General features: G+C 42.5%; 1 protein-coding gene across 8 annotated transcripts in view; it reads left to right on the top strand.

Moving 5' to 3' along the window:
* The window catches only part of GREB1L (GREB1 like retinoic acid receptor coactivator), a 250,871-nt gene that overhangs the window by 59,628 nt on the left and 166,007 nt on the right, over window positions 1-25,236 (top strand). The window contains exon 2 of one of the 8 annotated variants that reach the window (XM_086372998.1): window positions 4,369-4,641. The exons of the other annotated variants lie outside the window; for them this stretch is intronic. The gene's annotated coding sequence lies outside the window, so the exon portion shown is untranslated. The remainder of the gene's footprint in view (window positions 1-4,368; window positions 4,642-25,236) is intronic. 8 annotated transcript variants of the gene reach the window in all.

Below are 25,236 nucleotides of genomic sequence, written 5' to 3'. Positions count from 1 at the left end.
TGCATGGAGAGGACTCTGACTTACTGTAAGGAAATGCTAACAGTCATCTCTTTCTTTCTGGTTCCCTGGAGTATACGATGGTGAAGATTCACCAGAGGGGAGCTTCAGTAAAATATGCTTTTTAGTCCTATCCTCAATATACATACCTGTTTGTATGGAATGTAAACTACCATTTTGCTGACACTGGCTTAAGTAATAATTTTGTGCCAGTTGATTCCAGTTTACTTTGCATTCAATCTTGCCCTTGATTTTGTGTAGGATGGGGAACAGTCTGTTTATCTGAATGAGAAAAATACAGTTTCTGTGATAACCTGTTTTTTTTTTTACTGCTTTATCTAGGTAATTAAACTAGAAAGTTAAAGTCGATCAGTCATGTCCAACTCTTTGAGACCCCATGGACTATACGGACCGTGGAATTCTCCAAGCCAGAATACTGGAGTGGGTAGCCTTTCCCTTCTCCAGGGGATTTTCCCAACCCAGGGATTGAACCCAGGTCTCACACATTGCAGGTGGATTCTTTACCAGCTGAGCCACAAGCGAAGCCCAAGGATATTGGAGCTGGTAGCCTATCCCTTCTTCAGCAGATCTTCCTGACCCAGGAATCGAATCAGGGTCTCCTGCACTGCAGGCGGATTCATTAGATGGTATACATATTTTTCATTAGATGGTATATATATATTTGACCATGGGTGATAGTTGCTGGTGGTATGCCATTACCATAGCAACAGGTTCCATTCTGGGTTGCTAGTAATTGCTTCCAGAATTATGACAGCAAAAAGGTTTCCCTGCTGAAAATGCAGAGTGTTTGGGGCAAATGCAACAAAGGGCTCCATCTGAACTACTTATTCATAACCAATAGCTCATTGGCTATGAGGACTGAGAAAGGTTATAACAGCTTCTAGTGACCTCCTGCCCTGTCTTTGTGGTTGTGACAAATGCTGTGTTGCTACTTGGCTTTTGGGAAATGGAGAAGGTAAAGTGGACTTTAGGCTTCCCTGGTGGTTCAGTGGTGAAGAATCCACCTTCCAAGCAGGAGACGCGGGTTTGATCCCTGGGTTGGAAAGATCTCCTGGAGAAGGAAATGGCAATCCACTCCAGTATTCTTGCCTGGGAAATCCCATGGATAGAGAAGCCAAGCTGGCTATAGTCCATGGGGTCACAAAGAATCAGACATGACTTAGCGGCTAAACAACAACAACAAAAGTGAGCTTTGGCCTTGGAGTGCTGCTGCTGCTGCTGCTAAGTCGCTTCAGTTGTGTCCGACCCTGTGCGACCCCATAGACGGCAGCCCACCAGGCTCCTCCATCCCTGGGATTCTCCAGGCAAGAACACTGGAGTGGGTTGCTATTTCCTTCTCCAATGCATGAAAGTGAAAAGTGAAAGGGAAGTCGCTCAGTCGTGTCCGACTCTTAGCGACCTCATGGACTGTAGCCTACCAGGCTCCTCTGTCCATGGGATTTTCCAGGCAAGAGTACTGGAGTGGGTTGCCATTGGCTTCTACATGGCCTTGGAGTATTTCTGTTAAAAAATATAATAGCATGAACACCCGGTTTCCTATCCTCCTTCTACATTCAGCTGCCAAATAGATCCTTTTAATTACCTTCCAGGTATAGCCAAAAAAGAGAATAAGGAGGCTTCCATAAAATCTAGTGGTCGTACCATATTCCAAGGATAAAGTAAGCTTTCAGCCTTTATTTTTCAGATCAGTCAGTTAGTTAAGTTCAGTCGCTCAGTCGTGTCCAACTCTTTGTGACCCCATGGACTGCAGCATACCAGGCTTCCCTGTCCTTCACCAACTTCCAGAGCTTGCTCAGAGTCATATCCATCGAGTCGGTGATGCTGTCCAACCCTCTCATCCTCTTGTTGTTCCCTTCTCTTCCTGCCTAGAATCTTTCCCAGCAGCATCAGGGTCTTTTCCAATGAGTCAGTTCTTTGTAACAGGTAGCCAAAATATTGAAGTTTCAGCTTCAGCATCAGTCCTTCCAATGAATATTCAGGACTGATTTCCTTTAGGATTGACTGTTTGATCTCCTTGCTGTCCAAGGGACTCTCAAGATCTTCTCCAACACCACAGTTCAAAAGCATCAATTCTTCGGCACTCAACTTTCTTTACAGTCCAACTCTCACATCCATGCATGACCACTGGAAAAACCATAGCTTTGTCTAGACAGACCTTTGCTGGCAAAGTAATGTCTCTGCTTTTTGACATGCTGTCTAGATTGGTCATAGCTTTTCTTCCAAGGAGCAAGTGTCTTTTAATTTCATGGCTGCAGTCACCATCTGCAGTGATTTTGGAGGCCCCCAAAATAAAGTCTGTCACTGTTTCCATTGTTTCCCCATCTATTTGCCATCAAGTGATGAGACCGGATGTCATGATCATAGTTTTCTGAATGTTGAGTCTTAAGCCAACTTTTTCACTCTCCTCTTTCACTTTCATTAAAAGGCTCTTTAGTTCTTCTTCGATTTCTGCCATAAGGGTGGTGTCATCTGCATATCTGAGGTTACTGATATTTCTCCTGGCAATCTTGATTCCAGTTTGTGCTTCATCGAGTCCAGCATTTCTCATGATGTACTCTGCATAGAAGTTAAATAAGCAGGGTGACAATATACAGCCTTGACATATTCCTTTCCCAATTTGGAACCAGTCTGTTGTTCCATGTCCATTTCCAACTGTTACTTCTTGACCTGCATACAGATTTTTCAGGAGGCAGGTCAGGTGGTCTGGTATTCCTATCTCTTGAAGAATTTTCCAGTTTGTTGTGATCCACACAGTCAACAGCTTTGGTATAGTCAATAAAGCAAAAGTAGACATTTTTCTGGAACTCTCTCATTTTTTCAATGATCCAGCAGATGTTGGCAATTTGATCTCTGGTTCCTCTGCCTCTTCTAAATACAGCTTGAACATCTGGAAGTTCACGGTTCATATACTGTTGAAGCCTGTCTTGGAGAATTTTGAGCATTACTTTGCTAGTGTGTGAGATGAGTGCAATTGTGCGGTAGTTTGAACATTCTTTGGCATTGCCCTTCTTTGGGATTGGAATGAAAACTGACCTTTTCCAGTCCTGTAGTCACTGCTGAGTTTTCCAAATATGCTGGCATATTGAGTGCAGCACTTTCACAGCATCATCTTTTAGGATTTGAAATAGCTCATCTGGAATTCCATCACCTCCACTAGCTTTGCCTCCTGAGGTTCACTTGACTTCAAATTCCAGGATGTCTGGCTCTAGGTGGATGATCACATCACGGTTATCTGCGTCATGAAGATCTTTTTTGTATAGTTCTTCTGTGTGTTCTTGCCACCTCTTCTTAATCTTTTCTGCTTCTGTTATGTCCATACTGATTCTGTCCTTTATTGTGCCCATCCTTGCATGAAATGTTCCCTTGATATCTCTAATTTTCTTGAAGAGATCTCTAGTCTTTCCCGTTCTGTTGTTTTCCTCTATTTCTTTGCATTGATCGCTGAGGAAGGCTTTCTTATCTCTCCTCACCAGTCTTTGGAACTCTGCATTCAAATGGGTGTATTTCAGGTAAGTTGCTCTTATTTTGTATGAAATGGATGATTCATCTTTTGGTATTAAAACCACTAAGTTTGTTTTATCTTGATATCACAATACTCTAATGTGAATGTTATTACTTTAAAAAAAAATTACATTTTATATAAATACTTATCTAATCCCTAACTACTGGGCAGGTGGCTCCATTTCTCTTTCTAAATCATTGTTTACATATTATTTCCCCCTCAAACTCCCCAAACTCAGCTCTTTTAAAACAGGACATCTCAAATTTATGGTGAACCTTTATTGTAGGCTCAAAGTGTGCAAGGCTTAGCAGACCTGTATAAGTGGTATTAGTTTCTGTCATGTAGGTAAAGAGACTTCTCTTTTTTTGATTGAAACAATTCATTTATTAACAAATTTTTTTTCCATTTTTAAGAAAGCTTTTTATTTTGTACTGAGGTATAGCCAATTCACAATGTTATGATAGTTTCAGTTGAACAGCGAAGGGACTCAAGACATACATGTACCTGTATCAGTTCTCCCCCAGACTCCCCTCCCATCTGGGTTGCGACGTAACGTTGAGCAGAGTTCCCTATGCTGTACAATCGGTCCTTGTTGGTTATCCATTTTAAATATAGCAATGTGTACATGTCCATCCCAAACTCCCTAACTTCATAGCAAGCAATACTTGTCCTGCTGCTTGCCTAATGTTTTTCCAGGCAAGCAAGTCATTCTCTGAAGGAGTTTTCTTTATCATTCCACTGATACCATTCACTAAAAATGATTCCTAGGCCAACGTTCTGTCATATTCTTCAGCCAGGTGATTACCCCTTGTAATCTGGCTGTTTCATCTCCTCTCCCACCTGCCTAGGCTGTGCCCGAGCTGCACTGAGAACTTGCCCCTTTGTTCCTGAAACCCAGGCGTTCTCACATCTCAGTGACTTTGCACGCACTGTCCCCTCGGCTGGCCTGGAATGCTCCCCCCTGCCCCTGACCTCACGGACACGTTTGCCTGAGGAAAGCCTGACTTCATTCAGCTCCGTGTTACCTCTGTGGTGAAGCCTCCTCTGACTCACTGTCAGCCCATGTAAGGGACACCTGGGGCATTTCCCTGCTGAACACGTGTTCATTTCACCATTACGGAGTAAGTGCTTTTTCTCTTTCGTGTTCCTGAGGACCTGGGGTACTACCTGTATGCAGTGTGTGTTGGGTGAATGCATGCAGGGTCAGAGAAAACTTGTATTTTTATTCTTTTTTATTCTTTTATACTACTAATGGAGAGAAGCAGAGAGGAACCATGTTTCCCGAAGATACTATGAACATGATGGCTTTGTGTTAAACAACATGCTGAACTTATGAATCAGCCAATCTTGGAGTGAACTGTGAAGCGGAGAAATAACTAGTGCCCTGGGCTTTCCTTGTAGGGCTACATTCATGCATTTCCCTGGGGCCTCAAACCTTAAAGAAAGAGAATGAATGAAGTAGAGACTACTTTGGGGCACGAGAGGGTGGACTGTGGAATTTCTGGGAGCCCTGAAACCACCACCACACCTCACGTGTGCAGGTGTCTCTATGCGATGACCCTGAAAGCCTGAAAGATTTTTGAGAGATAACAGAAGCCACCCTTGTGAAGTAAGAATCGCTGGTCTATATAGTTTACTCTGAATATTCTATGGTGTGAGCTGTAAGTGTGTTGATGGGTTTTCCATTTCTTCCTCTCTGAGAAGCTGGTGATAGCCAGGCACCAAGCCTTGCTGTGATCTGGGTTGAACTCTCTCTGTGTCTCCCATCAGCAACTTGTGTGTGGGGATGAGGTCTGCCCCCTTGCTTGAGAACCTTAATTCCAAGTCACAGAAGAGTAGAAAGGTCCTTGTGTTTTACTGATGTACTTGTTCCAGGGCAGGCTCAAATACAACGTCACGTGCTTGGTTTCTATACAAGGCTGTTCTTTCTGTGAATATTCTTTGCTTTTGCTGGTTATTCACATTATCCATTTATAGTGCTGCCGTTTTGTGCCTCTTTTCTTTTCAGCAGTCTCTTGATGAAACGCCTGTTTATTTTCTCTGTGAGCTGAATGTGCTTTGCGTGGCATGGCAGTAGATGGGGTGTTTTAAGCTATCTCTGAGGGAAATGTCACTTCCTATTTGTAATTCCAGTTGAAAGTAGAACTTGAATGTGTCCTGTCTGGCTTCCTTGCATGCATGCATGCTCTGTCGCTCAGTTGTGTCCAGTTCTTTGTGACCCCGTGGACTGTAGCCCACCAGGCTCCTCTGTCCGTAGGATCTCCCAGGCAAGAATACTGGAGTGGGTTTCTATTTCCTTCTCCAGGGGATCTTCCTGACCCAAGGATTGAACCTGGGTCTCCTGCATTACAGGCAGATTCTTTACCACTGAGCCACCAAGGAAGACCACAAGCATGGCTCTTGATCAGCAAATCAATGAACAAAAAATATTCTGTTACTTTCTTCTTGGAGAATTAGGTGGCACACAATGAATGCCATGATAGGCTGGGTCCTGAAATTTGGTCATAGGGTAAGTCTGCGGGAAAGTTAAATTTGTTAACTTGAGACAGCAAGGAGAGAGCACAGCAGGGGTACTTTGGGGCATTCAACAAGCAAAATACAGATCTTTTTGTCGGATCTGGACTTGTTTGAATGCTTTGGGGAGGGACAAGGGAAGAGATGACCAACACTGAACTGGGTGGTATCGTGTCATGAAGCAGGGCAGTTCAGTAACTGGTATCTCAGCATCTTTGTTCAGGGTGGTTGAGGGACAGAGAGAGGCTGGGGAAATCATTGGGAAGAAAGCAGGATTCAGAGGAATGGTCTTGCTGCCTGCTCTGCCCTGCGGGGAAATGCTTTCTGTTGACCTGGTCTGACTCTGTTGGAGACATCTCAGAGGTGCTTTACAGGCTTTCACGTGAGGGATAAACAGTGGGGCTGAGATTAAGGAGCAAATGGACTTGGCCAGATGAGGCAGGCAAGATACAACCAAACCACCAAACAGGACTGACCACTCAGCCATTGTACTGACTTTCCTTAAAATAAAATTTTAATAGTTGTCTGGCTGAATAACCATGACTTATAACAGAAGGCAAGGAATTCGACTTCTTACCCAACTTCATTCACATGATTCCTGTCCTGAAAGTTGCTCAGTTGTGTCCAATTCTTTGTGATCCATGGACTGTAGCCCACCAGGCTCCTCTGTCCATGAAATTCTCCAGGCAAGAATACCGGAGTGAGTTGCCAACTCCTTCTCCAGGGGATCTTCCCAACCCAGGGATCAAACCCACATCTCTTATGTCTCCTGCATTGGTAGGCAGGTTCTTTACCACTAGTGCCACCTGGGAAGCATGATTAAACATCCTTTATTCATTGCCTGCCTTGTGGTCATGCTAGGTATTTATATTTTCTCTTGTAGGCTGAAACATTAATGAATAATTAATCCTTTCTCTTTCAGCTGAAAGAGTGTATATAGACATGCTTGTGTTTGTTGATATTGTCTTGCATTTACAAACTCATTATAGTAAGTGTGAGGCACTAGGAAAAAACAAGACATAATCCTTGCACAAGAGGATGAATTTGTTGTTGTTTGGTTGCTCAGTTGTGTCTGACTCTTTGCTGCCCCGTGGACTGTAGCCCATCAGGCTCCTCTGTCCATGGAATTCTGTAGACAAGAATATTAGAGTAGGTTGCTATTTCCTCCTCCAGGGGATCTTCCCAACCCAGGGAGTGAACCTGTGTGTCCCACATTGCAGGCAGATTCTTTACCACTGAGCCACCAGGGAAGCTCCTGAATATTGCTGTTCAAGAGAATATTCTGTGATGATGGCCCAATATGGTATTCATAGACCCTTGTGTCTCTTGAACACTTGATATGTGGCTCATGAGACTGAGGAACTGGGAGTTTTAATTTATGTTTAATTAATTTAAATATTAATAGTGGCACATGAGGCTAGTGGTGACCACTTTGGACAGCATGGCTCTGTAAATTCACAAATGAGAGAAAGAATCACAGGTGCTCACAACTCAGAGTATGATCTGTACTCCAATATAGGTCCCTATGATATGTTCTAGGAGCATAGGACTTAAGACCCTGATGCTGGGAAAGATTAAGGGCAGGAAGAGAAGGGGGTGACAGAGGATGAGATGGTTGGATGGCATCACCAACTCAATAGACAAGAGTTTGAGCAAACTCCAGGGGATAGTGAAGGACAGGGAGCCTGGCATGCTGCAGTTCACGGGGTTGCAAAGAGCCAGACACGACTTAGCGACGGAACAACAAACAAGGAGCACAGGAGACAGCCTCCAATGGGGAGGTGACAGGGAACGAACCCAGAGGAGAGGAGATTCCATGGGAGTGAGACTTTGAAACGAAATAATAATAATAGGAGTAATTCTTTTAATTATTTTGACAGAGGCAAAGGACAGGAAATTGGGAGGGTTCATTCCAGGTAAAATGCAGAGTGCAAAAGCACTGAAGCATAAAAAACATGTATGTATGTAGGTTCCGGTGGCTTGGTAAGTGTGGCTTGGTAAGGTCTAAGTGTAGATCACTGCAATAATATACTCTGTGACATAGCTCTTGTGGTAAAGGCCTATCTGAACAGATTAAAAACAAATTTAACATTTTAAACACTTATGGTATTTAAAATAAAATTAAAAAGTATTTAAAATAAAACAATGCCTACCAGTATGGTAGGCATTGTTGGAGAAACGGCCCCATTTATCATGTAAAACAGACGCATGAGTTGCCCTTAGGATCCCCATTTCACGGAGAGAAAACTGAGGCCTACAAAGGTAAAGGAATTTGCCTGCAGACACAAAGTGGACAGAGTCAGAATTTGAATCCAGACCTGTTACTTCAGAGATCAATATCTTCATCAGTGACCCTCTGTCTCTCATTTCAAATTCTTCTCAGTTTGGAATTATGATGTATTTCCCTTGGTCTGTCTTTTGTGACATGTTCCCACCACTCGAAGTCCACTCCTTTTGTTTTAAAATTTTTCCAGTTTCATATTGAAAACGTTTTTCTGGCATAGAGACTGATATTATGAGATTGTCTGTTCTTAGTTAATACTAAGCGTTTTGTGAACTCAGGTTTTGAGAATACCTCAATTGACAACTCCTTGCTTTTTCTGTATATTATTGGCACTAGGAGTCTTTTATATCCTAAATTGGAGTAGTTAGGGAATTAGTTAAACTGGAGGAGCCAGTGCATTCATTCCCAAATTTGAATGGGCTCCCATGACCATCATTCCCAGAGAATTCTTGCTTCCCTGTGGGGGGAATGGCTTGTTATTTGAGCCTCTCCACATCTTACCCTAAAGGTCATGACCCTGGACTCCAGCTTCTTTCTTCCTTTTCACCCTTTTTTGAGAGCAGATCTTAGTGACTGGATAGAAGCTCTGCTATCCTTAACGGAGAGGAACCTAACTGAGGTTAACTGGCAAGCACGGTCAAGGCCTGAAAATATTCCTTCCTGACTGAGACAGTACCTGTGTTTTTCAATTCAGACGTGAAAGAACTCCCTTGCTGTTATTTGCTGAATTTCCCCAAAAGTCCATCTCAAAGTCATACATCTAACATTTGTTCCTGCCAGGCCTGAGCGTGTAAAGACAGGTAATCAGCAGCACCTGTTTGGAGCACTGCGCACACCACTGCTGATTCAGGGCAGAGGGCAAGGACGGAATAGACAGTCTAGAGGGTCTGAGCTAATGTTATCCACAGCTGGAGAAGCTTCCCAGAGGAGGACTAACATCAGGCCCTGTGAGAAGGGTAGGACTTAGCTGAGCAGAGAAGGAATGGGGAATGATGAGAGAATGGTCTGGCTCAAGTAGAAAATGCAACTTTGGCTGCGTATTGAAATCATCTGGGGAGGGACTTCCCTGGTGGTCCAGTGATTAAGACTCAGTGCTTCCAATGCAGGGGACACGGGTTCTATCCCTGACTGGGGAACTAAGGTCCCACATGCTGTATGATGCAGCCAATAAATAAATAAAATAAAAAATAATAAAATTACCTAGGGAGCTTTAAAAATAGCTCCCCTAAAGATTCTGGTTGGTTTGAGTTGTAACCTAGGCAGCTGACTTTTTTAAGCTTCACAGGTGATTTTCGTGGACAGCCTGAGAACCACTGCCATCATCTCCATTACTCAAAATTCAGTCCTCGGACCAGCAGAGCCGTCCCCACCTGGAAGCTTGTTAGAAATCCTGAACTTCAAGTCTCATCTCGGACTTAGTGAATCAGAATTTTCATGTTCACAAGATCCCCGGTGGCCTGTATGCACAGTACAGTTTGAGACTCCCTGCTGTAGAGGAAAAAAGAGAGATATGGCTGAAGAGGGCAGATCACCTAACCAGATTTTCTTGTGCTAGGCTAGGAATGAATTACAGGTAGGCAGTGATACTACTTTGCCCTCAAGCTGCTGGGGACGCTTGTATTTCTTGTTGCAAGACATCTCTGGTTATCTGTGCTCTATAAATATTCTTGTGTTCTCTCTGGGTGCCTTGAGGGGGAAAAAGGCAGGGCAGCACCAGCTCAAGAACTGGACTGCACTCTATCAGTAGTGACGATCCCCTGGAGGCTTTTTATCCAAAGGGGTTCTGTGTAGTGTTTTGTAGTCTAGAAAGATTTTCCTGGCAGAAGCACATGGAATGCACTAGGCGGGATGTTCTAGGGTTGGGGAGACATGGTCTACGTGTTGCAATAATTCCCACGAAAGTTGAGAAAGGCTAAGAGTTAAGAGCTTGATCATGCTTTAGGAATCTGTATAACATGTAAATACCTGTCCCCAAATCTCCAGGGCAGAGCTTGGAAGAAATAGTAACAGACACATTTTTGGAGTCCCCTTATAACTTTTTGTTTTATTTTAGTATCCTTGTAGGGCATCCTCTCAGAGAGTCAGGAAAGTTTCTGATGATTAAAATCTACTTGACATAAATAAGGTCATAAACAGGCAACCCTAACTCTGCAGGATCCTCTAGTTCTTGGTGGGTGGGATCTTCTGACTTGAGGGTTATTAGTGATTTCAAAGGAGAAAGGATAACAATGATGGTCATCATTTGGTGAATGGGCAGCGAGGGAGAATTTCAGGAAATGGAGAGGTTAAAAGTCCAAGTATGAAAGGCTGGCTCTTGTGGAGACTCAGAATGATGTATTCTGAGTTGGGACAACAGTATTCTAGTTGGGACAACACTTTTAGGGGAGCCTGTATATTTTTGGAGATTATTTTGTTTGGAAAAAAATACTGAATTTATCAGTCCACTAACTTGCTCACTCTTCGACACCAAACTTAAGCTGTCTTCTTCCATGAATTCTTCCTGAGTCACCCCAGCTCATAGTCTATTCTCTCTTTCTCTATTTCCAAAAATCTTTTTTAATGAGTCATCAAGTATTTTTTTTTAGTCCTGATATTTTAAAAGTATTATGGTATATACTGATTTTGTAATAATTCACTCAAGGTTTTAAAGACTTTTTTATTGGAGTATAGGTGATTTACAATATTGTGTTACTTTCTGCTGGACAGCAAAGTGAGTCAGTTATAGGTGTGCAATATATCCACTCTTTTAGATTGTTTTCCTATATAGGTTTTTATAGAGTACTGAGCAGAGTTCCCTGTTCTACCTGTAGGTTCCTATTACTTATCTATTTTGTATATAGAAGTATGTCTATGTCAATCTTAGTCTCCCAGTTTATCCCCCCCATTCAGCCATGATAACCATAAGATTGTTTTTTTATATTTACAGCTCTATTTCTGCTTTGTAAATAAGTTCATCTGTACCATTTTTAAGATTCCACATATAAGTGATATCATTTGTATTTGTCTTTCTCTGTCTGACTTACTTCACTCAGTATGACAATCTCTAGGCCCGTCCATGTTGCTGCAGGGTTTTTAAAACATTTTTCTTATTTATGAAGGTGTCCTATATTCCTGGAGAAGGAAATGACAACCCGCTCCAGTGTTCTTGCTTGGAGAATTCATGGACAGAGGAGCCTGGTGGGCTACAGTCCATGGGGTCACAAAGAGTCAGACATGACTGAGTGACTGACACATACATCCTATATTCCTCAGTAAATTATAAGCATCTTGAGGACGTGGACCTTGTCTAATTCCTCTTGTCCTCTTGGGAATTTATGATTGTTTGAAATAACTGTTCTCAGGGTGCTCATAATTGAGTATTAATGGTAAAAAGTAGTTTGCCATATCCTTTTTTGTTTTCCAAATTTGTTGTGTTTTCCAAGTTTGTTGATGTTTCTTTTGAAGAAAAGAATGAAGGGGAAGAGGGAAGGCTGAAGAATCTTCAAAGACAGTAAAAATACTTTATGTATTTTAAATTACATTCTGCAGTTAAAAATTAACTCAAAGTTGTACTATCAGATAACATCTTTTTTTGTGCTTTCAGTGCTTCGTTTCAAAAGAGGAGGTTTTAAAAAAGTGTGGATTCGTAGTGTCTTAGTAAACAGTCCTGTTTTCCTCATCTTTTTAAATGGTACCCATTCTCCTTAGTTGCTTTTCTCATCTTGCCATTTGGGTTTCTTTTTCTTTTTTCTTTCTGTTTAGAAGTGATGCCATTTGTTGGAGGAAGGTAACTCCTGACCATGTTTGTAGGCAAGAGTGTCACTAGTCATGTGGATGTGAGCCACTAACACATTTGACTGTGTTTATGGGAAAAGTATTAAACTTAACACTTTAATGGTCTTAGTTTAAGTCATGACATGCTATGGTCATGCCTTTTCTTGGAATTAGGAAACCTAGTATTTGCCAAACTTAGGACATTGAAAATGTGTCAGTGTCACCTAACTGTTGTGGCAAACAGGAAATTATTTTAATCGCAGTCTCGTGATGTTTGACATTATGGTAAAAGAAGCTTGTATTATGTAGAGAAATCCAGGTAGAGGCTGAGTGAAAACAGTAAAAGTACTTTACCAGGTTTAAATTTTTAAAAATATAATAATCATAAAAACCTAAGCAGGGGAAGATCTTTTCAAAGAATTCCTTAATGTATCAATCAGTAGTTTATATCCTTAAAGAATTTTTTATGGTATAATAATGAGGATTTATAACAGAACAAAAATAACCTATTTCCTAACATTAGCCTCTCTGCCTGCGGAGGTGGTAAGACTTGTTAATGCAGATGAGGCTGCCTTCTGTTGTGTGATGCTAATAGGAAATGGATCATTGCAGTTTATGGGGCACTTAGCCATTTTGGTTCATGATAAATGACTGACTTCAACTGGCATTCCTTCACGGATTTCCCACTATTCATCACCTGAAAGAATGGAACCCAAACATGAAGTTGATTTTGAAGTTGTCGAGTTTCACTGTGGCGTCAATCCATCATAAGCCAAAGTATTCGTTGAGTTAGGAAGAAATCGTATGAATGAAAACACCCATAAATGTTTTATGCTCCTATTTGCTTTTGTTCAAAAGCCAGTTTTGTCACTGTTCTATCCTCCTCTAACTTCTGTTCCCTCTTTGCCTTCCCCTCCCCTTCTCCAAACAAGCTTAGGTTTTGAAAAGTCCCTAGATTTTATCTCTGCAGATGGTTTGATGTCGTTACATTGTTTTGTTCTATAAAATCAGCCCAAAACAAGCAGGAAGAATGGAAATATCTTTTAACGCATATGTCCCCCTACAGGCCAGGCATTACACAAAATTAGTCTGGAAAACTTTTTCACTGCTATATTTTTGCTATTATTATGCTATTTCCTTGCTTTTCTTATCATCTTTCCTTGAAATATTATCTTGAAATACCTGCCATTCCCTACCCTCCAGAACACACACCATTTTTGAGTAGGGAGGAAAAAGGCCGCCTATTTGAATAAAGTCACACTATCCTACAGTTAGACTCTCAGACTCTCCCTCTCAGAGGATTATTCAGCTTAATTTCAGGGAGGCCTTTCTGGCACCATAAGGGTTACCCAAGATCCAGCCACGCCTAACATATGCCCAAAGGAAGTTTGACTCTTTCCTGGGTCCTCTAGTGTTTGGAATGTAGAGCCTGTGTTTAATTCCGTACTTGTGATGCTGTCCATGTGGCTGGTATTTGGAGGGTGTTTGCTATCTGGCAGAAGGCTATTCACAAAGGAAAATGTCAGCGTTCTTGCAGAGTGTCGTAGAATCATTTAGTGTAATTGAGATAATTTGCCATTTATTTCATTGGTTCTTAAAGGAATTTGGACCTCCCTTATCTGTGTGTATTGTTGGAGTGAGGGTGACAAGGCATTTTGTTCGCTTTGTAGAACTTAACAGGAGGAAGCACATCCTTGGCCGCTGGTATCCTAGGAGTGAAGTTTGTGTGCAGAAACTCCCTCCTAGAGGCGGCTCTTTTGTCACAGATTGTCTTTGTTGCTAGCAGATTGCCCCCCTCCCTGGGAGCTCAATTCCTCCTTTTAGCAAATAGTATCCATGTATACACCCCTTCGTGGATCACAGCCTTGTCGTGGCAAAGGGGCTTGCATAACTCAGTGACGCTATAAGCCATGCCGTGCAGGGCCACCCAAGATGGACGGCCCCCCAAGAATTGATGCCTTCAAATTGTGGTGCTGGAGAAGACTCTTGAGAGTTCCTTGGACTGCAAGGAGATCATGCCAGTCAATTCTAAAGGAAATCAACCCTGAATATGCATTGGAAGGACTGATGCTGAAGCTGAAACTCCAATACTTTGGCCATCTGATGCGAAGAGCTGAATTGGAAAAGTCCCTGATGCTGGGAAAGTTTGAAGGCAAGAGAAGTGGGTAGCAGAGGATGAGATGGATGGATAGCATCACTGACTCAGTGGACATGAATTTGAGCATGTCCATTTGAGCTGGGAAATAGTAAAGGACAGGGAAGCCTGGCATGCTGCAGGCCATAGGGTTGCAAAAAGTTGAACATGACTGAGCGACTGAACAGCAGTCTGTAGTCCTACCTTAAACAGCAATAACTTGTTAGCAACTGAACAACATCCATGTACACCTTGTTCCTGGAGACCTTTGTTGTTGAGAGCTTTAGGCCAATGAATTATAAGCATTTGAGGTGCCCGAATTCTTTTCATGCTCTTGAACCCCAAATATTGGTGAATTTTTTAAAAAGCCTAGAAGTGGTGGAACTGAAATATCAGTTAGGTCTCCTGTGATCATTTTAGGGGCCTCCCAGGGGGTGCAGTGGTGAAAAGTCTGCCTGCAATGCAGGAGATATGGATTTGCTAGGAAGTTCGCCTGGAGAAGGAACTAGCAACCCACTCCAGTATTCTTGCCTGGAGAATCCCAAGGACAGAGAAGCCTGGTGGGCTACAGTCCATGGGGTCACAAAGTCGGACAGGACTGAGTGACTGAACACACAACAGCAACAGGGTCATTTTTCCTATTGAAAGGTTAGAAATAGTTTTAGGACATAATTTGATTATATGTCTTAGATAAATCCTATCAACCTTTTATTGCTGGTTGTGATTAGAAAAATCACTAATTTGGAATACTTACTCAGCTTGGCTCAAACCAATTACCACATTTTTTAACTGGCTAACTCTATCATGCTATACTGATTTATTATGACTGTTGAAACATACCCATCATTTACTTTTTGCCCTGCTTCTGTATGGTGTGGCCATTGGTGGTGTAGAGACTAGGGTGGGAGGGGTTTGCTAAAAGGTAGAGAACAGAGGAAGGGAGAGAGAAGAGGAGGAAACTTCAAGAAGAGTAGCAAAGAGCATGGATGCCTTGGTAGACCAGATGCTTTTGATAGAACCTACCATTTCTTAACTCTGCCATATTAAAGTAAACATTGATGGCCTTTTGCTTTCTTCTTTCTCTCTTCTTTCTCTTCTCTTTTTCCTCCTGTCCTCTTTAAGTAGATATAAATATGTGGAAACTAAAGAAAAGCAGAGTAAGATATAAGATGTGCAAGTTTTGTCTTTTTTCCCCCCAGGGGTGGAGTAGGATTTGTTGGAAAATTTGAAGAAACATACCTCACTGCCCAAAGTATGTCTCAGGCTTGAATTGCAGCAGTATACTTGTTGGAAGGAAGTGGGTTCCATATTCAGAGGGTTTTAATGATCACTTTCTATCCATGTCTCCAAGTGTTTTGAATGCAATAAGTTCTTAAAGGCTAGGTCTTCGCACGGGCACTTTTAAGATAAAACTCAAAGTGTATATACACCGCATTCTTACCCCCGTGTGCAGTTACTGTTGTTTACTAGACTTGCATAGAAACTGCCAGATAATCTCAGATTTACATTAAAAATAGAAAAAGAAGTTCCCAAATGGAAAGTTACTGGTAGATTTGTTTTTTTTTTTTTAATTCTGAAATGTATCTAGGGAAAAAAATTCTTAGAAGGGCTAAACTCCTAACCATAAATATAATATTTTTCAGAGATTTTCTAATTGGTTTTGAAAGTATCCCTAAAGGATAGGTTAGCTATTAATGATGAGCTTTCTTCACTTACTGATTCAAAGGTGTGATGTTAGTTTTCCCCTGTAGGCTGTTACTCTGCTTCTTTGCACTTCAAACAGATCTAAGGTCACTGATGATGACTTTGCCACTTCCTGCCCTATTGATCTTACAAAGGGGTTTTGTGGGGTTAGACCTTACTGTAAAGAAATCAGCCCAAGTAAAAATTCTTGATATTTGCATGTCTATTAAATTCAACATGTTGGCTTTTTATATGAGCCTGTTTTATTTTATAATTTATAATGTGATACTTACTGGGTCACAAAGAGTTGGACGACAGAGCGCACGCGCGCGTGCGCACACACACACACACACACACACACACACACACACACTCTTCCTGGGACTTCAAGAGTTCCATTTATAAGAGCTGAAATGCTTTTTTGCCCCCCTTTTCTCCCTCTCTGAATCCAGGGTGAATCATGTATTGAGTAAGATGAATGGATGAATGTGTAGTTGAGTAAGAAAGCCAATCAATCCAAAGCTGAGGCTGTGTTGAGGAACAACCAGTCAGAAGGTGTTTATGTCTCTATGAAATTCTGTTGACCTAACTCCGCCTACCCCTGCAAAAGGCATTATTAACACCCTTTAGTCAGTTGCCCCTCATAGAATCTGCTCTTTTGATGCAGCAGCAGTGACAGATCCTTCCCAAGGCTGATTCTGCCTATATATCATTGGTGAGGGACACTTCTGTTCAGGCTTGAGCTAGTGAATCAATACACCTGCTTCCAAATCCATACAGTATTTCAAATCTTTATTAACTCAGCCCATACTATAGTTTTCCTGATTGTGATCATTCTCTGCTACAAGGAGATGGCAGTCCTGTGTCTTTTTGGTGGAAGAATACTTGAGCTGAGTTGGTAGGAACACCAAGCAAACAACAAAAAAAGTGATATTTCAGTTTGGGGTTTTAGAGTTACTACTTCACACCATCCTGTGTTTTTACAACACTTCAGAATGTGAGAGTAAATTTAAGGACACAGTCCCCACTGCTCTTGTATTTACTTTTCTAAAAATATTTTTCATTTAGATGAAAAGAAGTATGTCTGATCTTTCCCCAGAACTCCAGGTTCATACATACCACTATCTGCTTTTTACCTCCGGTTGGATATCTAATAGGTTTCTCAAATATAATAGGTATAAAATGCAATTCTTGACTCCCCTACATAACCACTCCATCTACCTCATACCTGCTTTTCTCCTTTTCCTCCCCCTTTCAGTTAATGACAATAGCTGGTTGCTTAAGTAAAAAACCTGAGAGTTATTTTTTAATGTTTTTCTTTTCCTGAGCATACGTACTAAGTCACTTCAGTTGTGTCCGACTCTTTGTGACCTCAAGGACTGTAGCCCACCAGGCTCCTCTGTCCATGGGATTCTCCAGACAAGAATACTGGAGTGGGTTGCCAATTCCTACTCCAGGGGATCTTCCTGACCAAGGGATTGAACTCACATCTCTTATATCTCCTGCATTGATAGGTGGGTTCTTTACCATTTTACCACTGGGAAGCCCTTCCCTGAGCATATCCCCATTCAATCTGCCAGTAGGTTTTGTCTCCAGAATAGGTTTCCAGTCTGTCCATTTTCCTACCATAGTTCCAGCCACTGTCTTTTCTCACTTGAATGACTGAAATGATCTTCTCCCTCCTAGAATGTCTTCTCCATTCAGAGCCAGAATTATCCTTTTAACAGAGGTATCCTCTCTGTCCCCAAACCCTATGGCAACCTCCCATTACTCCTGGAACAAAATCCAAATTCCTTGCCCTCCAAGGAGCTTCGAGGTCTGGTATCTGGCTACCCAGGCCACCTTATCTCCTATCATTTCCCTCTCACTTACTGACCTTCTTACTCAAGCATTCTCCATTCATTCCCTCCTCAGGGTTTATACCTTCGCTCTTTCTTGTCTGGAATGCTGTTTCTCTGTAGCTCCACGTGCTGACTTACTCTTGTTGTTCAAGACTTACCTATAAACTGCTCAGGGCTTCCCAGGTGACGCTAGTGGTAAAGAACCTGCCTGCCAGTGCAGGAGACGTGGGTTCAGTCCCTGGGTCAAAAAGATCCCCTGGAGAAGGAAATGGCTACCCACTCCAGCATTCTTCCCTGGAGAATCCCATGGACAGAGGAGCCTGGTGGGCTACAGTCCATGGGGTTTTGAAGAGTCAGACATGACTAAGCAACTCACACATAAACTCCCTCCCTGTCAACTCCTCAAAGAGACCTTCCCTAAGTATTTCACCTAAATCCTCCCTTCCCTGTTTCTCTTCATCCCATCACATATTTCATTTTACTCTTGGTTGAAAGGTCACTGTTTAAAATTCTTATTTACTTATTTACCTACCGATTGTAATTTGCCATCTACCTTTGAAATAAGCTCAGTGTGGGCAGGACCCTTGCCTGGCCTTGTTTGCTGATGTATCCCTAGTACTAGCAGCATTGTTTCATATGTCCAGTAGGCGCTCAATTAATACTTGTGGTTGAACTAGTGAATAAGAATATTTAGGTCCATGAAGAATATAAACTATTGAATCCATAAACATAGATTATATTTTAGTGATAATACTGCTGCCAAATATTCATGATAATTAAGTGGCCCCAAGACAAGGGAATAGATCCTTTTCTTCTGGTTATTCTATTAATTTGTGGCAAAGCTAATGAGCTTGGCAATTGCAGTCATTTTGCGTCTTCTCTTGCCGTATCTGTGCATATAAACTAGTCATCGTTTATCAGTTGCGCATATCTTATATTTGCAACTTGCTGTGAGTTTTATATGCTTGAACAACAGTACAAGGTGTACTCCTTGTAGGTAAGAGTCTGAAATTGTGATAAGTGCTCATTATGATGAGAACAGCTTGCACAGAACAGGTCGTAGCAATGCGTATGTTTCTCTTTAGAAGGAAAACATCAAATTCCAGACTGAGTGTGATAAGCAGCAATTAATTTAACCATCAAGATTCTGAATGTATTATGATTTTTCAGGAATTAATGAACATGGAAATAATGAGCACTTAATGTATTTATTTTGTGACTGTAAATCTTTGCAAATCAAGTATAACAAGTTGGATGTATGCCTATGATTAAGGCAGAAAAGAGGAGAAAGCCAAAGAATCTTTTTCTTTCCCTGCCTGCAGTTTGCTGGTGTATGTCCATAGGCTGGAGGCCACAGACTCACTGAAGTTAAAAGATGATAAAGTGTTTTGCTTTTGTTTCTTTTAGTGATTGCTAAGACCACATAAGAATTCTTCTTAGCCTCTTCTTTCCAATATTGCATTTTGTTATTTTCTGTCATCTGATGAATGTTTTCCTTTCCACTTTCTTAGGGAAAGTAGCAGCCTTCAAGGTAGAGTTTTTTTCACTGACTTTCTTCATGAATTTCCCCGTCCTCAACTATCTGTGTTCTACTGCATGGTAGTAATTTTTTCCTTAGGAGTTTTGGTCATCTTGCCTTCTCCCTCTTCCACTGACAACTGCCCAATACTAAGTTGTGTTGTATTCTCTAACAATAGAAGCTTTAGTTATATGCAGCAACACATTTCCTGTAACTAGTTTTCTGACAGGAATCACCACCCCTTCACCTCTAGCCAGGGATCTGGAGTTGGTGTATTTGTGGCTGACCTGCAGGTCTTACAGAATTGAGGTTCATACTTTTTTTTTTAATAGATAATTAATGGGATGTTTTATTTTTATTTATTTATTTATTTTTTAAGCTTTTATTTGAACTTAACATTTCTCTTAATTGGGACTTGACTTTTGGCCTAGATGAAATCCTATTTTTCAATTAGAGTGGTAGTCTTAACATTCAGTTATTGACCATGACTACAGAGTTAGAGTTTCAAGTTAATTCTTTCTCATCACATCATGGAAAGATTGATTATGGCATCTCAAGCATTTCCAGACACCACCAGTTCAGGGACAGCCATCACCTGTTGTTAAGGGAGTCTTCCTTTTGCCGCTTCTATCCTGCTGTTTCCCTCTCTCTTCCCTCCCTCTCTGTACCGGGGAGGCTGCATGTGAGGACTTTCCAAGGACTCCTGTGCCCCTTGCCTTCCAACAGCAGCGGAGTCCCCATAGGAGAGCCAGGGCGCGAGAGCGAGGTCAGGCTAATTATTCTCCAGGCTCCCTGCTTGCAGGGCTGCCTTGCGCTGCCTGTGGCCCTCGACCTAAGGTCATGGTTCTTCACTCGCAGACTTTCTCCTTTCAGGTTCCTGCAATCAATCCTTCCTCTCTTCCCTTCTCTCCAGGGTTGGTAACAATGCTGCTTCTACAACCCTGAATTTCAACAGTATTCCCAACCGCGCCCAGAAATTTGCAAATAGTCCCTTTCAAATAAGTCTCTGCAAACCATCCTAACTTAAATGTGCCATCTGTTCCCTGTTGGGATCCTCTCTGATGCAAGTGTTATCTTTTTTTGGATACTATCAGCTTTTTTTTAATTTGGGGGAGAATTCACCTAGGAGGCTGTCTGGTCCTGGGTGTGGTGTTTTGGGAGGTTTTGGATGACTGTATCAATCTCTTTACTAGTGATCAGCCTAGTCACATTTTCTATTTCTTCATGATTCAGTTTTGAAAGGTTGTATGACTCTAAGAATTTGTCCATTTTTCTAGGTTGTCCAATGTGTTATCATATAGGTGTTCATGGTATCCTCTTGTATTTCCTTTTTCAAAAATACTTATTTTTACTTATTCATTTATTTGGTCACGCTGGGTCTTAGTTGCAGCATATGGTATCTATTTCCCTGACCAGGGATTGAACCTGGGTCCTCTTGCATTGGGAAGCAGAGACTTAGCCTCTGGGCCACCAGGGAAGGCCCAACTATTCTTGATTAAGTACCTACTACTCAGATATCACCTGAGCAGCCTATGGAGCAGGCACAAAATAAAAGAAAAAGTCACTGCTTTCTGGGGGAATCTATCATATGAGATAGATAAGCCTCTCCTTTACCTCATTCAGTATTCAGTCAGTGTTTATTGACTGGCTTCTATAAACCAGACATAGTGTATGGATCTGAGGTGAATTCAAAGGTGAGCACTGTTTAATCCCTGCCATTTTATATCTTGAACTGTGTGTTTAGGGAACATTCTAGCATTCGGATAATTATAATTCACAGTCTTGGACTGAGCAGTCCCTCCATTTCCCAGCCTCACACATTTGCCAGGATTAAACAATAGGTTCAGTGTATCATCACCAACCACTACCACCACCACCACCACCACCACGGTCAGACCATCGGGGCTGATTGTGAGCACGTGGAGGGCACGAGCTTTGATTTATTCATTGTTAGAGTGTTAGTACCACACGGTGCCTGGCTGGAGCCTGCAGGAGACTTTCCTCCTGTGACTTACTTTGGTTGAGTTATTCCCCTAGTTCTATAAACCTCTCTAATGCCCAGTTTCTGACCCTCTGTCACTGCTCTTTGTGGCCCTGAACTGAGAGGGTAGGTGTCACCCTGCTTTCTGCGTCCCTCCAGCCCATGTGCTGTGAAAGCATTAATCGCTCAGTCATATCCAACTCTTTGTGACCCCATGGACTGTAGCCTGCCAGACTCCTCTGTTCTTGGGATTTTTCCAGGCGAGAATTCTGGAGTGGGTAGCCATTTCCTTCTGCAGGGTATCTTTCTGACCCAGGGATTGAACCTGGGTCTCTTGCCTTGCAGGCAGATTCTTTACCGTCTGAGTCACACCAGCTCCAGGTGCTGTAGACCTTCCAAATCGTCTGTGGTCCCTGCCTTGGGAGCTTGATAAGAAAGCAGGAAATCGCCAGCCTCTCTGGCTGTGCCTGATGTCTGGGCCTGGCCTGCTCTGCTCTTAGTTCCCACCTCCTGGTTCCATCCAGTGGCCTCTGTGATTCTCAAGCGTGACCGTTTCCTGAGCCCGCAACAGGACCTCTTTTGTGCCTTCATCTTGCTGGATGGAGATCTTTCAGAGTGTCAAGGAAACCCTTCTGGGCAGATGGAAGATTTCAGGTTGAACACAAGTCTTCTTTTCTTTGTGTCAGCATTGGGTAAAACCAATAGGTATATTTCAGAAGAAGGGGCCTCTGGTTAAATATGGGCCATTGTTTTTAAAAAGTGTTTTCACTCTACGACGTCCCTTAGGACTGGTGGCTACCTTTTGGGGGAAACCTGATTTGCTTAGTGGAGTTGTAGCCACCGGAATCCCAGGCCGTAGTAACTTTTCTGCTCTCAATGCCTGCTAACCCTGAAGATCCTAACACAGGATTGGACAGGTCAAGGAGGACACAACACTGCCTTCCTATGTTGAGGGGGAGGGATGTGTGCGGGTGGCTCTGTCCAGTTAGTGAGGCCTCCCGGTTGTCTTTAATTTCATTATGTGATAATGTTTGGCCGCCCATCCCTTCATGCTCCCAACGGGAGATATCGTCAATCGACACTTCAGCCAAAACTCTCCCTGACATTTTCAGGGTGTGCAGTGGGAGTGTTGTACCTTATGATGACCCTGTTTGAGTGTTCCAAGTGCCAGGGGAGCAGCCAAAGAAAATTCAGTGCACTTTACTGAAGGACTAGAACTTGTTATGAAAAAGTGATAGTAAACTGCACAGGATTTTGTGGAAACCTTCTCCTCTCTCGCCTCCTTTCCTTACTCTATCCCCTGCTCCAAGTGTATCTTCACTTTCTTTTTTTCCTTTAACTTATCTTGCCCTTCTCTGTGGGTAAGCAAAACACAATCTATAGTGGAATGGTTTCAGCTAAACCTGAGTCTGGGAGCATCTGGAGACATTTTTGGTTGTCACAACTGGAAGAATGCTGCTGCCGTTGGTGCGTGGAGGATAAGGATGCTGCTGAATGTCCTATAATGCAAAGGACAGCCCCTCTGAACCCCTCAACATAGACTTCTCTGGCTCCAAATGTCAGTATTTCTAAGGTTGAGAAACCCTAGACTAGATTCTAATCTGTCCAACAGAACTTTCTGTGATGATGGAAATATTCTATATAGTTGTTATTACTATATGTGACTATTGAACATTTGACACGTGGTGCAACTGAATTTTTCATTTTAATAGCCACACTGTAGCTAGAGACTACCACATCAGACAGTGCAAATCTGGGGTCCCCTGTCCAAACTTTGGCTTATAAAAGTGATGGGCAGAAAAGGTTGGTACCTTAGTGGAAATTTAGAGGAATCTCTAAGCAGGGGGGTGGGGTAGGATGTCTTCATAGAAGCCATGAGACTGAACGCAGTGCTGGTTTCCTGTGGACAAGACAGAAGGTGCTAGGAAGGGCACTCTACTGGGACCCAGCACTGGGGGACCGTGGACAGGGCTGCCTGGGAGGAGCCGCAGCCTTCAGCAGAGGACTCAGGCAGCCACAGGTGATCTGGCTGGAGGGAAATACTCTGACTTCACTTTCCCCCTTCCTTATACTCTCCTTCTCTCCAGATCTCCCCTAGGCTAATCCTAACCAGAAGTCAGAGCACAGGTGACCTCTGTGGCTGTGTGCTTTCAGCACGGAGCAGGGTGATGAGAAGAGAATGGATCAAGGGATAAACAGGGAGTACCCAACACACCTTGTCTGCTCTTTTTCTGTCAACCTTTTCCCCTTCTTGCTGGCCTTCCATGTAATTTTTCCTCCCATTTTTACTCAGCCTTCTCGTGGTAACTCCAGTCTGTCCTTTCCACAGGTGCGTGTGTAGTATCAGTGTTATAACTCTTTGGGACGGCTCCTCAGGGTCTGTGCTCTGCCTGCATGGCCATGGGATCTCAGACTCACTCCCGTACCAAAGCCTTGCTTCTGTCCATCTTCAAATCAGTTTTTCTGTGCAAAAAAACCATGCAGTTGTACCCAGTGATATGAGTGACTACACAACAAACTCCAAAAAGAACTTTCCAAGAGTGTCATACATTATTTACCTGGCAGCAGGTGGCATTAGAAGTCCTAGGGGCACTAAAAGATGGCTTTCAAATCACTGAGAATTTGAACTTCTTGACAAAAAAGAAAGGTGATTTAATCATGAAGGGCAGAGTTAAGAAAGGCAAGACCAGGTTGGAAATGGACAGGAGAGAAGCAAGTGATGCTTCAAAGATGGGATGTAGATGCCTGGGGACCTAGATAGACATGGGAGCAGTGGAGAAGTAAAAGGTAGCATCATTTTAATAGTCCAAATCTGAGTCATGGAGATAACTGTGGTGTCATTGACTGAGGGAAGACAGCAGGATGAGTGGCAGATTTGCTTGGGATGTTGAACTTGACGTGGTGGCAAGACAATATATGGAGATGTAACAAGAGCATTTAAAGATGTATGTCTGGAGCTCAAGAGAGTGGCTGAGGCTAGAAAACAAAGTGTTTAGGATCTAGAAATGAGTGAGATCTCCAAAGGAGAGAGGGTGAGAGGTTTCTCAAACTTAGGGTCATACTAAGAATCACCCCTGGATATGAAGAAGTTGATGACTACCCCCTCCAGAGATGTAGGTTTGGGTCAGTACAGTTGTTCTAAAATATTCATTTTTAATAAGAACCCTAAGTGATTTTGTGACATTCTGAGAAGCAATATATTTTAGCAGAGGGATGTTTCAGAGACTAAATTAGGAGAATGACTGGTGCTCTAACGGGTTTGAGGGGAAGCGGGAGGAGTGAAGAATAAGGATGAGATGAGCAGAGAGGAGGATTGTATATTGTGCCTGGTGTGAAAAGAGAGGTGGGGCATGAAAAGAATTTCAAGGTGTAGCAATTAACACTGTTGAATACTATGGAGCAGAGGCTCCCAATGTTTTGGTCTTAGGAACTCTGTGTGCACGCATGCTCAGTCACTCAGTCATGTCTGACTCTTTGTGACCCCGCAAATTGTAGCCTGCCAGCTTCCTCTGTCCATGGAATTCTCCAGGCAAGAATACTGGAGTGGGTTGCCTTTTCCTCCTCCAGGGGATCTTCCCGACCCAGGGATTGAAATTGTGTCCCCTGTGTCTTCTGCATTACAGGTGGATTCTTTACGGCAGAACCACTGGGGAAGCCTAGGAAGTCTTCACACTCTTAAAAATCATTGAGGATCCCAAAGAATTTTTAAATGACATACCCAGTGGTGTGCTGGTAAAGCAGTCTTACAAAACAAAAGCCTTAGTTTGTGGCATTTGCCGATTTCTGTGGTGGAAACTCTCACCGTGGACTATTTTAAGCAATGAATTGCTCTTTTGCACGGTAGTAGGAGCCAGCACCAACACATCATTGTATATCTACTGATATTCACCATATTGATATTCAAAACCAGGATTTAAAGCGATTTCACTTACATAAGGCAATAATCATTCATTACATGTTAATATGAATAACATTTTAATGAAAAGCGACTCATCTAAAACAGGGCA

Source organism: Bos grunniens, chromosome 24 (genome assembly GCF_055505025.1).
Source record: "Bos grunniens cultivar Pamir isolate PY7600 chromosome 24, Bosgru_T2T1.0, whole genome shotgun sequence".
Lineage (NCBI taxonomy): Eukaryota > Metazoa > Chordata > Mammalia > Artiodactyla > Bovidae > Bos > Bos grunniens.
The sequence above is the reverse complement of the archived record's forward strand: the minus strand, read 5'-3'. Positions and strand labels throughout refer to the sequence as shown.